This window comes from Planococcus citri, chromosome 4, assembly GCF_950023065.1.
Source record: "Planococcus citri chromosome 4, ihPlaCitr1.1, whole genome shotgun sequence".
NCBI lineage: Eukaryota > Metazoa > Arthropoda > Insecta > Hemiptera > Pseudococcidae > Planococcus > Planococcus citri.
The window spans coordinates 11,566,949-11,580,733 of record NC_088680.1 but is presented as its reverse complement, the minus strand read 5'-3'; positions in this window follow the sequence as shown (position 1 = coordinate 11,580,733).

The following is a 13,785-nucleotide window of genomic DNA, read 5'->3' as shown; positions in this document are numbered from 1 at the left end:
ACTACTTACCTAATATTGAAAATAAGCAGGAAAAATCGTGTAAAATCTCTTCTTCGGGGACCCACATAAGGATCTACTGCACCCCCTCTCTGCCAATCCTTTTAAAAGGTACAAAGGTAGATCGGAAGAGCTGGCAGAAATTCATCACCTGTCAAAATTTCAAGTGCTAAAAAGCCTTTTTCGATTTTTGGCGAATTTTTAAAAATCAAATTTTGGCGAAAAATGAGGGAAAAAATCAAAATTTTACCAAATTGACCTAGAAAGCTGAAATTTGGTATATATCCTATTTTTGACCTGCCAAATCAATTGGAAACCGTTTCGACCCGTTTTGAGCAGTTCTGGAGCCTCCAGCAGATTTTTTAAACTCGAAATTCCCAACAAATTTCATCAAACAGAGTTGAAAAGCCAAAATTCATATTTCAATAAACTACGAAGTCGACTGCAGGTGGATTTCAAGTCATTTTGGAGCAGCGACTTTTTGAAAATTACTGGAGCCTCCAGTAGATTTTTGAAACTTTAAATTTCCCCAAAATTTTATCAAATGGAAATGGAAAGCCGAAATTTACTCTGCACTCCAATTTTAATACCCTTTGAAGACGACTTCAGGTGAGCTCGAGTCATTTTGTTGCCTCCAGCGACTTTTTGAAAATTACTGGAGTCTCCACCAGATTTCTGAAACTTGAAATTTTCACAAATCTGCATGGTGGTTTCAAGTGGTTTTGAAGCTTCCAGCTACTTTTTTTGGAAATTTCAATTTTCCTGAAAACGCTATGAAACCTTTCAAAAAGTTGCTGGAGGCTCCAAAAAGATGAAAATTGATGGATGGGAGTTTTCTGAGGTTCTCTTTCCACCAGTCCATGTTTCATTCAAATCAAATAACATGTTTGGGGTTCCGTTGTGAGTAGCAAACATTTTTCTACCGAAAGTAAGTACTTAGGTACATAGGTACTTACTTATTTTGGACATTTTTAAAATAAAAAATTTGAACTTTTTTCGAGTCCAAATTTTTAACTGGTTCCTCTGTCAGTGTGTAGGGGGGGGGGCAGTAATCGTAGAAGTTTATTGTCACCCTGTAGGCCTACAGAATGTGTACATTCAACATTTTATATTACTTATGCTCAACTTACATCTCGTATTTATGCTTCTTCAGTAAAAGTACATATATACAGGAGAAAAAAGCATTAAGTACTATCTAAGTGCACATTGCACAGGTATAAGTATCACTATCGTTATAGGTTTAGGTAAGCTAATACAACTGCAGTACTCTGTAGATGCTGTAGAGTGTAGAGCATAAGAAAGAGGACAGACAGTCCTACCTATAGGCTCAGTCATAGATGTTTGCTCGTGTGTCTGTGTGTGTATGTGAAAAAGGTTACATTATGTTGAGGTATATTAGGCATACTGTAGGTATTAAATTAATATTACGAAGAATCCATTTATAGCTTTTAGTAAGTTACCTGCTGGCTTAATGCGTTTTAATTACTTTTTAGTCTCTAAAAACCAATTGTCGTTTACCTGCCAGTATAGTCTACTCGTATATATACCTGGCCGAGCTCGTTGTATTCTCTCATCTCTTCTCTCTGTTTGGCTTTTTTGTCTAACGCATGGGTATTGTATATTGCACACTTGACCTCATAGTGCAATACAAGCCAGCTCTTATACCTGGAACCTGGTTCCTGACTTATGTAATAAAACAAATAAACTATAGTAATTAACGTCTACGAGAGGCGTACCCATATTCGTCTCGAGGCGCGCTGCAGGTTTGTCTTTATGCTGGCAATCGAGTTGAGAAGAATATGGAGAGATTGACACGCGTTCGGGTGCCATGTCGATGTCGATGTCGGTGCAATGAATCTGCAATGGCCTATTCTGCAATCTTATGAGGTGATGGGTTTCAATTTCCAACCCCTCTCCATTCTCCATTGGGAAAAACTTTGATTCCTTCGCAATCTTTACATAAACAGCAGGCAAGAAAAAAGGAGAATAATGAAATAAATGCTGTTTTTTTAAATTTTGAATATTTCAAGTCAGGATTACCAATTTTTTCATCTTTTTAATTTCAGATTATGATTTTTAAAAAATCCATCTCTGGTCGAATATTGACTCACTGACTCATCATCCCGGGTCGAAATTTCAATTTGGCGAGTCTAATAAGTACAATTATTATTAAATTTATAAATTTTGAATCCAAATGCAAAATCTAAGGCTCTGTTGCCCTTCCTGAATAATTCGAGTATCTCTGCGTTTGCGTTAATTTACGACGTAAGCAGAAGTCCAGCTGGCCCTGGAACCTAATTCTTATTTACCGGACTCGTTGTAACGTCAGCTGCCCGCACAGAATGACCAAACAGTGGCGTTTTGTTAGACGATGAAGCCGCAGCCAAGGGCTTGACTACTCGGGCCACCTGTATAATTTTTTTTTTTCGATGATTGGGTATAAAAGCGGTGAAAAGATCACAACAACGCCGTTTACTGTATAAGGTGGCTACATGTGTTATGTTAGATGCAATCGACGTGCTCCCATGTTACGCCTAATGACCTTACCTTACATTTACAGTAGAAAAAGAAAACAGATAGCTCGTATGAAATTAAAGGGTGGATTTTTCGGGTGTATACGAAGACTTCTGTTTTCTGTTCGATGCTGATAAGCTTTTTCGTTCGAGGTTGCTCTTTTTTTTTTATAGGAAGAAAAAAATACACCTTGGAGCTCGTATAGGTAAGTTTTAGGTAGGAAATTTATGGCTGAGGAGATTGAACGATGATGTGAGGATGATTTAGATATTATAACCACTCAGTGTGTCAAACCAGTGGACATGGTTGTTGTTTTTAATGTTTTGGGTGATGATTTGATCGGATTACATGCTAATTTTTTGATGATGCATTGTACATGATGGGGGAAATGTGTTATGAATACCCAAGTGATGAGTTTATTTGTGAATATTTTCGAGTAATTCATCACCAAGGGCGTATCGAAATGTGGAATTTTGTGGGCACACAAGTAATTTATTTTTGAGGTTTTCATCCATAATTAATGCAACTTTAGTCAATTTTCTGGAATTTAATCAGTTGTTATTGATGATTTTGAATAATTTTAATGCTTTTTAAGTGGGCCACAATTCTTTCTATTTGGTTTGAAGCTCGAGAAAATGGAAAAGTCGGCATTCCGGACACAAAAAAAGACTTTTTTTTTTAAAAAAAAACCAGGATACATTGAAGTAGCGTGGCTCACCCCCCCCCCAGATGTCTTCGAGGATTGAACGTTTTTCAATAATAATTTCAAGCTAATAAGTAATTCCGATACTCGAATGATCGAAAATGAACAAAATACTAATTTTCTACATTTTGAGGCATTAAACCCCTTCCATGAATAGTGAGGGGGGGTGTTTCACCTTCTCCCCCCTTTCCACCAGACAGAAAAATTCAAGCGAAAAAATGGGCATTTTTGATGAAAATTGGGCAAGTTGGAAAATTTTGGAAGAAATTGTGCAAGATAAGAAAATCAAAGAATTACCAAAAACCAATACCAAAAAATATTAGCTAATTATTCGACCAAAATTAGAAAAAATAAAAATTGACTATGTTGTTTTACTTGAAATTTTTCAAAAAAAAAAAAACAAAAAAGTCTCTCCAATGCATTTTAGTTAAAACCGCCAGAAAATCGCAATTTCTACTGAAATATCAAAAATTGTTGTATTTTTTGCCAAAAATTCGGAAAAAATAATTTCTAATTTTTGCCAAAATTGGTTGTTTTTGAAAAATATATAAAAATCATGTCTCGAAAAAATGCAGAATTTTGAATTTTTGAGAAAAGTCATGAAAACCAACTTTTTGGATCATCAAAAATTCAAGAGTGATGTTGTATTATGTTTTGAATTATCAATTTTTTTTAAAAATCACTTCGTTTTCACTTACTTTCAATGCCTGCCAGATACCCTCCCAAAGGCTCCGGAACAGCTTGAAACCACCTCCAATCGACTTGGCATATAAAAATGGGGGGTACTGAGTACTAAATTTCATTTCAAGAACTCAATTGGGTATGTAAAATGTTGTAAAAATTTCAAATTTCAAAAATCTGCTAGGGTGCTCCGGAATTATCACTCAAAATGGTTCGAAATCGTTTACAATCGATTTGGAGGGTCGAAAACAGGGCACACGCCAAATTTCAGCTTTCTGGGTCTATTTAGTAAAATTTTGATTTTTTTTTTCATTTTTGACCCGAGTTTGATTTTTTAAAAATTCAATAAATATAAAAATTGTTTGTGAATTCAAAAATTTGGTCCACTGTTTCCAAATTCGTATTCGGAAAATTAGATCACCTCGATTCAAACCTGATGGACAATTTTATTATTTCAGCTGATTTTCAAATTACAAGACTTTAATTTTTTTTGATTTACCATTGAAAGTGAAAGGTCACAGGTGTATGAAGTGACTTACGTAAGTTTTCTCATGAGGATTATAAAATTACAAATACTTAGGTAACTTACTTATGCTCATACGCGAGTTCATATTCTAGATATCGTTTTTTAAAGCAAATTTGTACTCACCTGAAACAAAAAAAAATTTAAGATGAATTAGTTAGTGATAAAATTTATTTAAACAGATACATACACGATGAAATACAAAATATAATAATGGTCGAAGGCCAAAATAAAAATTCTGATGATCTCGACGTTCAATAAAGAACCAGAAATAAACACCTTTTCTAAACCAAATTTCTAAAAAGCTCTCCCCTCAACCCCCCTCCACAAACATACAAAAGAAATTAATTTTTCACAGGAAAATTTCCAAAAAATATTAAAATCGGAAGAAAATTTGAACGTACATATTTTTTAATTTCAATCAAAATTATTTTTAAAAAAACAATGCAATGAAGGTATTAAAGAATTTTTTCGTTTCTTCTCTACCTTCTTGACTGAATTCACTACTTTTTCACTATTTTCACTACCCATTTTTAAAATCATTACTTTCTTCACCACCTGTTAGATGGCCTGAAAAAATACATACAAAATTTTGGTGTTGAAGCTTCTTACATTAAAAATCATTTTTTTGTACCTCACAAATATTGTAAATTTTCTGAAGCTTTCGCCCTCGCTTCGTTCGCACAAAATCAAAAATGCTCTAAGCTCTTTTTGAATTTGATTTTTAAAGGCCAAAAGGCTAAAAAAAACTGCAAAAAACAACGGGAAAAAAATTGCAAATTTTGGATTCTGGATTTCAGTACCAATACCTTAACCTTGCAATAGAACAATTCGAATTTTTTGTCAATAAGTTATGAAAGCAGGGTCATTCCACGTCAATTCGACAACTAAGTGGTAAGGGAGGGGGGTATTTCATCAAGTGAAGGGGGTTTTTCAACTTTCTCAACGGATCGTCGTCGTCGTCGTACTCGCGCTCCTTTACAGGAGATAGCGTATACCTATGTCCATCTATATTAGCCGGTATCTAGCGTATCTAATTGTTTCTTTCAGGGTCTTGCAGGGGGAGTTGGCCGGTGAGTTTGTTGTTAACAGTTCCGATCGTTTCCTCCCTCTCGTCGATCTTCCTTGGATTTTCCCCTGTACCGCTAGCATGAAAATACCGTTTTCTCATATTTTATGAGCTAAATAAGTACTTTAGCTTTCTGTTTTTGATGTCTTCAACTACGATTTTCCGCTCCTCTCCTATTCTTGCTAGTACTTCCTTGTTGGTAATGAAGTCCTTCCATGAGATCTGTAGTAGCCTTCGATAGCACCACATCTCAAAAGCGGATACTTTCTTCTCGCATTCTGCACTCATGGTCCATGTTTCGCAGGAATACTTCAGAACGGTCCATACGTAGCATCGCATAATTCTCTTCCTCAGATCAATACTCATCGTTTGATTTCCCAGCACATTGGCGAGGTTGTTGAAAGCGGTCTTTGCCATTCCAATCCGTGATTTGATTTCTTTATGATCTCTACCATCGTTGTTTATCAGTGCTCCAAGGTACCTGAATTGCTTTACATTTTCAATTTCTTGTGATCCGATGTTGATTTTGACCTCTTTATCATCTCCTTTCGTAAATCTCATCACCTTGGTCTTGCCTGCATTTATTTTCATTCCATATTTTAATCCAGCACTGTTGATTTGGTTGATCATTTTCTGCATCTGCGCCTCTGTCTCAGCAAGGATCACTTTGTCGTCTGCATATTCTCTTGCCGTTGATCTTGAATCCCATTCGTTCGATTCGCGCTTCTCTCATTATTTCTTCTGCATACACGTTGAACAACCTGGGTGAGAGGGGGCATCCTTGCCTCACACCTCTCTTTATTCCACATCCGTTCTCCGAGTACTCAGTTCCAATCTTGATGTTAGCGCTTTGCTCCCAGTACAGGTTCTTGATTATTTGCAGGTCTTTGTTATCGATATTGTATTTTTCCAGGATCTCCAACATCTTCTCATGGTTGACACGATCAAATGCTTTTTCATAATCGACGAAGCAAGCAATGATTTCCCTATTTGCATTCAGTGCTCTTTGAATGATCACTTTCAGCAGGGCAATTGCATCTCTCGTCCCTTTTTTTGCTACAAAGCCATATTGTGTTTCGCTTAGATTTTCATCTATCTTCTTCTCAATTCTGGCATTTATGATGGAGAGTAGTAGCTTCAGTGTGTGGCTCATCAGTGCGATGGTTCTATATTCGGAGCATTTTTGCGAGTTGTTCTTTTTTGGTATTGGTACAAAATTTACTGCTTTGAAGTCCTTAGGCAGAGTGCCTTCATCGTATATTTTGTTTATTATCTTCAGCAGCTCCTTTTCATACTCTGGTGTTGAATGTTTGATCAAGTCTGCTGGTATGAGATCTTCTCCCACTGCTTTGTGGTTTATGGCTCGCTTCACAGCATTCCTCAGCTCCCACATTTCAATTCGTGGTGCCTCTTCTGTGGATGAAACTGCAATTTGAGCCGGACGTGTATCATCTCCATACAGTTCTTGTATGTAGCTGATCCAGACCTCTTCAGTTTCTTGATTGGTAACACAGTACTTTCCGTCCTTTCCTCGCATATATGCTATTCCACTTCTCCTTTTCTTGTGGGTGGCCATCATCTGCTTCACTTTGGTATGCATTTCTCTAGAGTTGTGCCTTTTCTCCAGCTCTTCTATTTCTTGACACTTCTCCTCATACCACTTGTTTTTGGCCATTCTGCACATTCCCATGATCTGATTATTTATCACTGTGTATTCATTACTTGGTCTGTTTGCTTGTCTTCGTTCTTCCATCAGATCCAGTATCTCTTGAGTCATCCATGGTTTGTGTTTTCTTCTTCCTTTGAATGGAATAGACTTTTCTGCTGCTGTTTTAACCTTTCGCTTCCATGTTTGCCACTTTTCCTCAATACCTTGTTCTTCTTCCAACCTGTCTTCCTTTTGCTTTTCCAGTTCTTCTTAGAATTTCTTTTGAACTTCTTTTGATTTGATTTTTGCAATGTCAAGTTGTTGGTATCGTTCTTTGCTCTTCTTCTGGCTTTTCAAGACTAGCTGGCATTTTGCAGCCAGTAGTTTGTGGTCAGAGTTGCAGTCAGCACCAGGATATGTGTGACAGTTCTTCACTGTGTTCCTGAATCTTCTTTTTACAAGTATATAGTCTATCTGGTTTCTGACTCGATCTCCAGGACTGACCCATGTGTATAATCTTCTTTCATGCTGCTTGAACCAGGTATTGCATATTACTAGATCGTGTCTTTCAGCAAACTCTACGAGCATTTCACCTCTTTCATTCTGCTCTCCAAGCGTGTATCTCCCTGCGACTTGGCTGCCATGATCCTTCCCAACTTTGGCATTGAAGTCTCCCATCAAAAACACAACATCATTGTTTTTTGAGCATCTCATCACTTCTTCTAGGTTGTTGTAGAATTTTTTAAATCGACTTAACGATATAATGTCATCCCAATTTTTTAATAATGTTGTTCAGCACGAAAAGTTGTCCATAATATATTTTTTTCCGAATTTTTGAAAGGCGGAAGGACATGAAAACTACGTTTTGAAACTTTTCGAGCTAATTTTTCGTACGAAAAAAAGTGGCAACACCGATTTTTATGATATCACCAAAAAGTCCATCAAAACCCCTAACTATTGGAAAATGTTCCATTTTGGTAGGTATCGCGGTTATTGAGTAATCCATTGCTGAAATGGATGATATTTCATGTTCACTGAAAACTTTGACACCCCCTGACTGCCTTTAAAAATGGGCTAGAGGGCTGCGATTTGCGCCATTGGTCATCCCTTCAAAAGGTCTTTCCACAGGAAAAATTTCAAAAAAATCGCCGAACCCCCCTACCACTTCTTGGTTCAATTGACGTGGAATGATCCAGAACTATGGTCCAGGGAGGCAGTCCGATAAAGGGAGAACATCATGGATAAACAATTCTGACGAATTTTCCAAATTTACATCCAATTTTCCCATAAATCACGAAAAATAATTATTCAGCTCAATACTGCAGGCAATGCCGTAAGTCGTAAACTCAAATTGTACCCTACCTACCAAATACATACGTCGTCACATCGTCACCATCATCAAATCAGTATACGTATAGACCACATAAGCACCATCCCAGCTGCGGTGAATCTCATCTCTCGCCAGCCAGCTTCACCATCATCGTCATAAACTAATCGTTTTATTCGTAATAGCCCGGCTACCAATAAAATTCACGCCAAAAGGTGTGGTAAACTTGACAACACGACGATGTGCGGTAATCAAAATGTTTCTATATACCTCTTATCCAATCTGTACATTTTTTTTATTTTGCCAAAATTAACTATAGAAATCTTTTACTTATACTACGAACTATTATTATAACGACGTGGGTAATTTACGCCATCGCCATCGTCATTCCTTCGTCTTTGGATAGCTTGGACTCGTATAGTCGTACTTTGGTCTGTGTATAGCAGCAGCGTAGTTACTCGTATGGCGCGAAAAAACTCGTAAACTTTCAACAAAGAGCCGAATAAGTATAGACTGTGAATACTGGCGAAGAGATATGTGGAGGCTGACTTTATTAGTCACGATTTACGAGTGTACCAGATAATTGCGACCGAGCTGTCATTACGTATGTTCTGTTCTTCTTGGGTACCTTACCTATACAGGGTATGTGGGAGCGACCACGAGGGGGCTTGCAGAGGGGAGCAGAGACCATACATAATATTATATGTGCGTATAGTAAGTCTACGTACCAACAACTTGTATTGTGTCCTACATGATGATGTATGTCTATGTGTAGTGTATTATGGAGGCGCGTGTAGGAGTCTGTAGCTCGAGTCCAGTACCTGTTCTATATACATGTGATTATTGATTAGTAAACGCGTAGTAGTATACTATATACTACATTTTTATACACCTAGCATAGGTAAGTATAAGAAAAGGTACTCGTAGGTACGTACTATTATGGCCTAGTAATTTACAAAACAACGCTATATGTTTGTGTAGTGGACTCGGATCAGGATCACATAAAAAGCAAACCCAGCATCCGAATGAGTAACCATACAGATTGGTAGTTGTATCGGTCTGATTAAAAGGTTGCACCGAAGAATAGGTATAGTTTGCCGGCGTCAATGACAAGCTCACGTAATGCCATTATTTATTACTAGCAGCCGAATAAGCTGGTTGTATTCGAATATCTATGTACGAGTAACTATCTGTGTGTGAAGTGAAATTATAGGTAGAGAGAGCATCCATCTTATACTATGCGTGTAAATCGTATATACTTATACTTACTATTTCATGTTCAAATGTGGTGAGAATTGGTACTTGGTAGTAGGTACTTCTTGAAGTGAGTTTTCGAGGCATGTACTACGAGTTCGATCTAGTTAGCAGCCTGCCCTCTGTCTCAGCCGACCTAAAGCCAGATTCTTGTGAAAAAGTCACGTCGAATAGAGTTTCTGTATTTTTTTGTTTGCGTTTGTGTATGGGACTGGGTTCTGGGTTGTTGTGTGATGTGGTAGAGAGAGAACGATGAAGGTGTGTTTATTTACATGTATTATAATATGTATTTCTGTGTACTATATTCGGGAGATACCTAGGTCTACTTAAATATCGTCTTCTATCCTGTACAGTGTGATGAGAAAGTCTTGAATGATATAGATTGAATTCTGCGGGGGTAAAATGATGTGATAATGCAGTGAATTTGAAATTTTCGCTGTTTGGGGTAAGAAAATCTTGAAAGGATAAGACGGATGAAGAGGTTTAATGCCTCACAATGTTAAAAATTAGTACTTCGTCCACTTTCACTGTTTAGGGTAAAATAGTCTTGAAATGAAGAATCGTAAGTACAGAATTGAAAAATAAAAAGAATTTCGAGCGTTGTCAAAAATCAAAATTATAGGGAAAAAAATCTTTCCATAATAATTCAAGCAAAATTGTTTAGAAATCGATGAAACGAAAATAAATAAAATTGGACAAAATGAAAAAATCTGTAAAAGTCCATTAAGAATTGGAATAATTTTTTCTTCAAGAACAAAAATTGATGCGTTGGTAGGTACGCATTATATAATTCAAATTCCCACAAAATCCAATCCAATTAAACCCTCTTCCCCCTTCAAAAACGTTGTCGGGGATTTTGATTTTAAAAAACTCGCCAGTTTTTCACTGAATTTTTAAATTTTTCTCATCACCTCCTCCTCCCCCCCCCTTCGCATGAAGTTTTTTCTCAAATTTTGGGTAAAAAAATTGAAGTTTTTTAAAAATATTATGCAACCTCCGTCGCATTTTACACCCCCTTCCCGCCTCCAAGAGCTCCTTTGATTTTAGATCAAAATAAAGTGAATAAATTCAAATTCAGCACGTTTGCAAGACCTTTCCAATGATTTTCATGAAATTTTGGTTATTTATTTTTTTTTTATTTCTGCACGAAGAAGCAAATATGTCCTTGGGGGGGGGGAGAAAGGGTGAAAATAATGAAATTTTCAACTGATCCAAGTAACTTTCAGACGATAAAGAAGTCTCAACCTGCAGAAAATTTGTTTAAAAAATGAGCTGAATTTGATTTTTTGATTTTTGGTGAATTTTTGAAAATTTTAATTCGACAGATTTTCCATGCAAAAAAATCAATAGGTATCAGACAAAATTGAGGCAGCTAAAAATTAAATTCATTTCAGGTCTCATTTTCAACACCTCAGATCGATTGCTGGTAGTTTCGAGCGGTTCTGAGGACTTGACCAGATTTCTGAGTTTCTGAGTTTTGGAAAAATTGTCATTGACAGGCCAAAAATACATATAAATTTATTGTATTCTACAAAGCAAGAGAACGTGCAAAAGTTGGGCAAAAGTTAGACATTTGTCGTGTGTATAATTTTTTCAAAAATGTTTCAATTACTGGGGGTAGGGTGGAGAACGGGGGGGGGGGATTCAACATTTTGAATGATTTTAAATCAACTTTTGTAGAGAGAATTGGGCGCGAAATTTAAAAAAAAAAAAAATTCTGAAAGAAGAAGAAAAATATTGTTTGAAAATTTTGAAGTTTTATTGAAAAACTAGGAAAAAGAGCATCCAGCATTTTTTAAAATTTTGTCAGAAGAATGAGACTTTTTTTTAGAAATTTTGACAGTAAAAACAGGTTTTTGCAATTGAAGGGAAAAAAGCAAAAACTTTTCAGAAGTTTTAGAAAAAATTTACCACACTTTGGAAAATATGACCAAAAAAAGCAAGACAGCAAAACACATGAGCAAGAAGCAGGATAAGCAAGATTGTCAAACATCGCAGCCTCAACCCTCCTTTCCTTGATCAATTTTAATGATTTTGACCTCTTGAATTTTTATTTTTGGAATCAATAGGTACGCAATTGACCCATCAAGAAACAGCTGTGGTTTGAAAAGATACATGTAGCAAAATCATGAAATTTGAAAAAAAAAAAATAAAATACAAAAATACACCAGCCGGTCAAATTTTAGACACTGGATTCAATTTTTTGATTTCTGTCAATTTTCAAAAATTCAAATACATACTTATGTTGGCTATTTTTTAATTTAAAAAAATAAGACTGAATTCGAAAATCAAAATTTGGTTTTTACCCGATTTTTTACCTCTCAAACCAATTGGTGATGATTTTGATTTGAGCCATTCTACAGTCCCTGCCAGACCCAGATTTTCAGATTTTTTCAGTAATGAAAAAATTTATAATGAAAAGGCCAAAAGCTTGTCTCCAAATCCCATTCGTCACAAATTTTCAAAATTTTGGTCACTTGGATTTTTTTTCAACAATTGTGCGAGAGACGAAGCTAAAGATTACATATATTTGGAGCCAAAGGTGGGCGGGGAAGGGGGTGAGACTCATAAATTCTCATTCAAATCCACTGGCGTTTTTTGGCAAGAGAGATATTTTGAACTAGAAATCATGCAAAAATGCAACACTGGCACCAGATTTCCAAAGCTGACCCCATTTTTTGAATTTTGGAAAATTTTTAAAAATTCAAAAGCTTGTTCTTTGTGAAGAAATGGAGATCCACTGGTCCAGTTCATATTCTCAGGAACGTTCCAAATCATGAATACAATATTACCCCTATTGTACCCAAAATTACCAGTACTCAAACCATAATGAGGAATTTAGCAAAAATTACAAGTAATTTACCAAAAAATTACCAGGAATTTACCAGAAAATTACCAGGAATTCACCAGAAAATTATCAGTAATTTACCAGAAAATTATCAGTAATTTACCAAAAAATTACCAGTAATTTACCAAAAAATTACCAGTAATTTACCAAAAAATTACCAGTGATTTACCAAAAAATTACCAGTAATATTTACCAAAAAATTACCGGTGATTTACCAAAAAATTACTTCCACAACAATGATTGGTAAGTAGGTAATTTACAAGAAGTTACTAGTAACTAGTAATTTACCAAGAATACCAGTAACTTGTCAAAAATTTACAGTAATTTTTGAGACTTTGACATAATTTTTACTACTTATTGATTTTCTTTTCAAAATTCTCACCATAAAAATCGTTAAAATGCCTCAAAAATAATACAAATAACTCTTCCCGTGTAGAAAAAACGAGATATTTACTACAAGTTTACCACAAAGTAGGTGGTATATCACTGATTTACTCTTGATATACCATCAAATTGTGGTATACCACTAGTAAATGTAAAAAGTAAAATTTACTACTGGTATATAATTTCCTGAAAATGTAAATGCAAAAGTTTACTACTGGTTTACCATTTAGTAAATTTAACTACATGGTAAACCAATGGTAAATGAAAGATGTAAAATTTACCACATGTTTACTATATTTTGATAATGTTTTACTATCTAAAAAGTGAAACGCATGTTGTAATACCACTGGTAAATGTAAGGAGGTAAATTTTACCATTGCTTATACCAAGCAAAGCATTGTTTGATTCGCTGAAGGATAGAATTATTCATGTCCAAACTTTATACGTTATTCACAATTTTTTTAAACTTTTTTCATCAAGTTTGAAGTTTTTTAAGCACATGCGTTCTAAAATTCAGTTCTATAATTTATATGGTATTTTATTGGGGAAAAAATTAGAAAAAGCACTCAAAAACGTAACATTACTTTGTAGAAATCTTCAAAAAACATTACAATTACAAAATAATGTCATCCATTCAGAAAAATAAATATTTCTTGGGGACTAGTAAGATATAATATCAAATATTTATCATGAACAAATTTTTTATCAAGGTTTTTCAGGTGTTTTTCTGATTTTCAGATGATATTTTTTCAAAACTTCAAGTAGGATATACTAGATTCATGTAATTGTATTCCTAATTTCCTACCCTATATAAACTACAAACTATACCCATTTTCA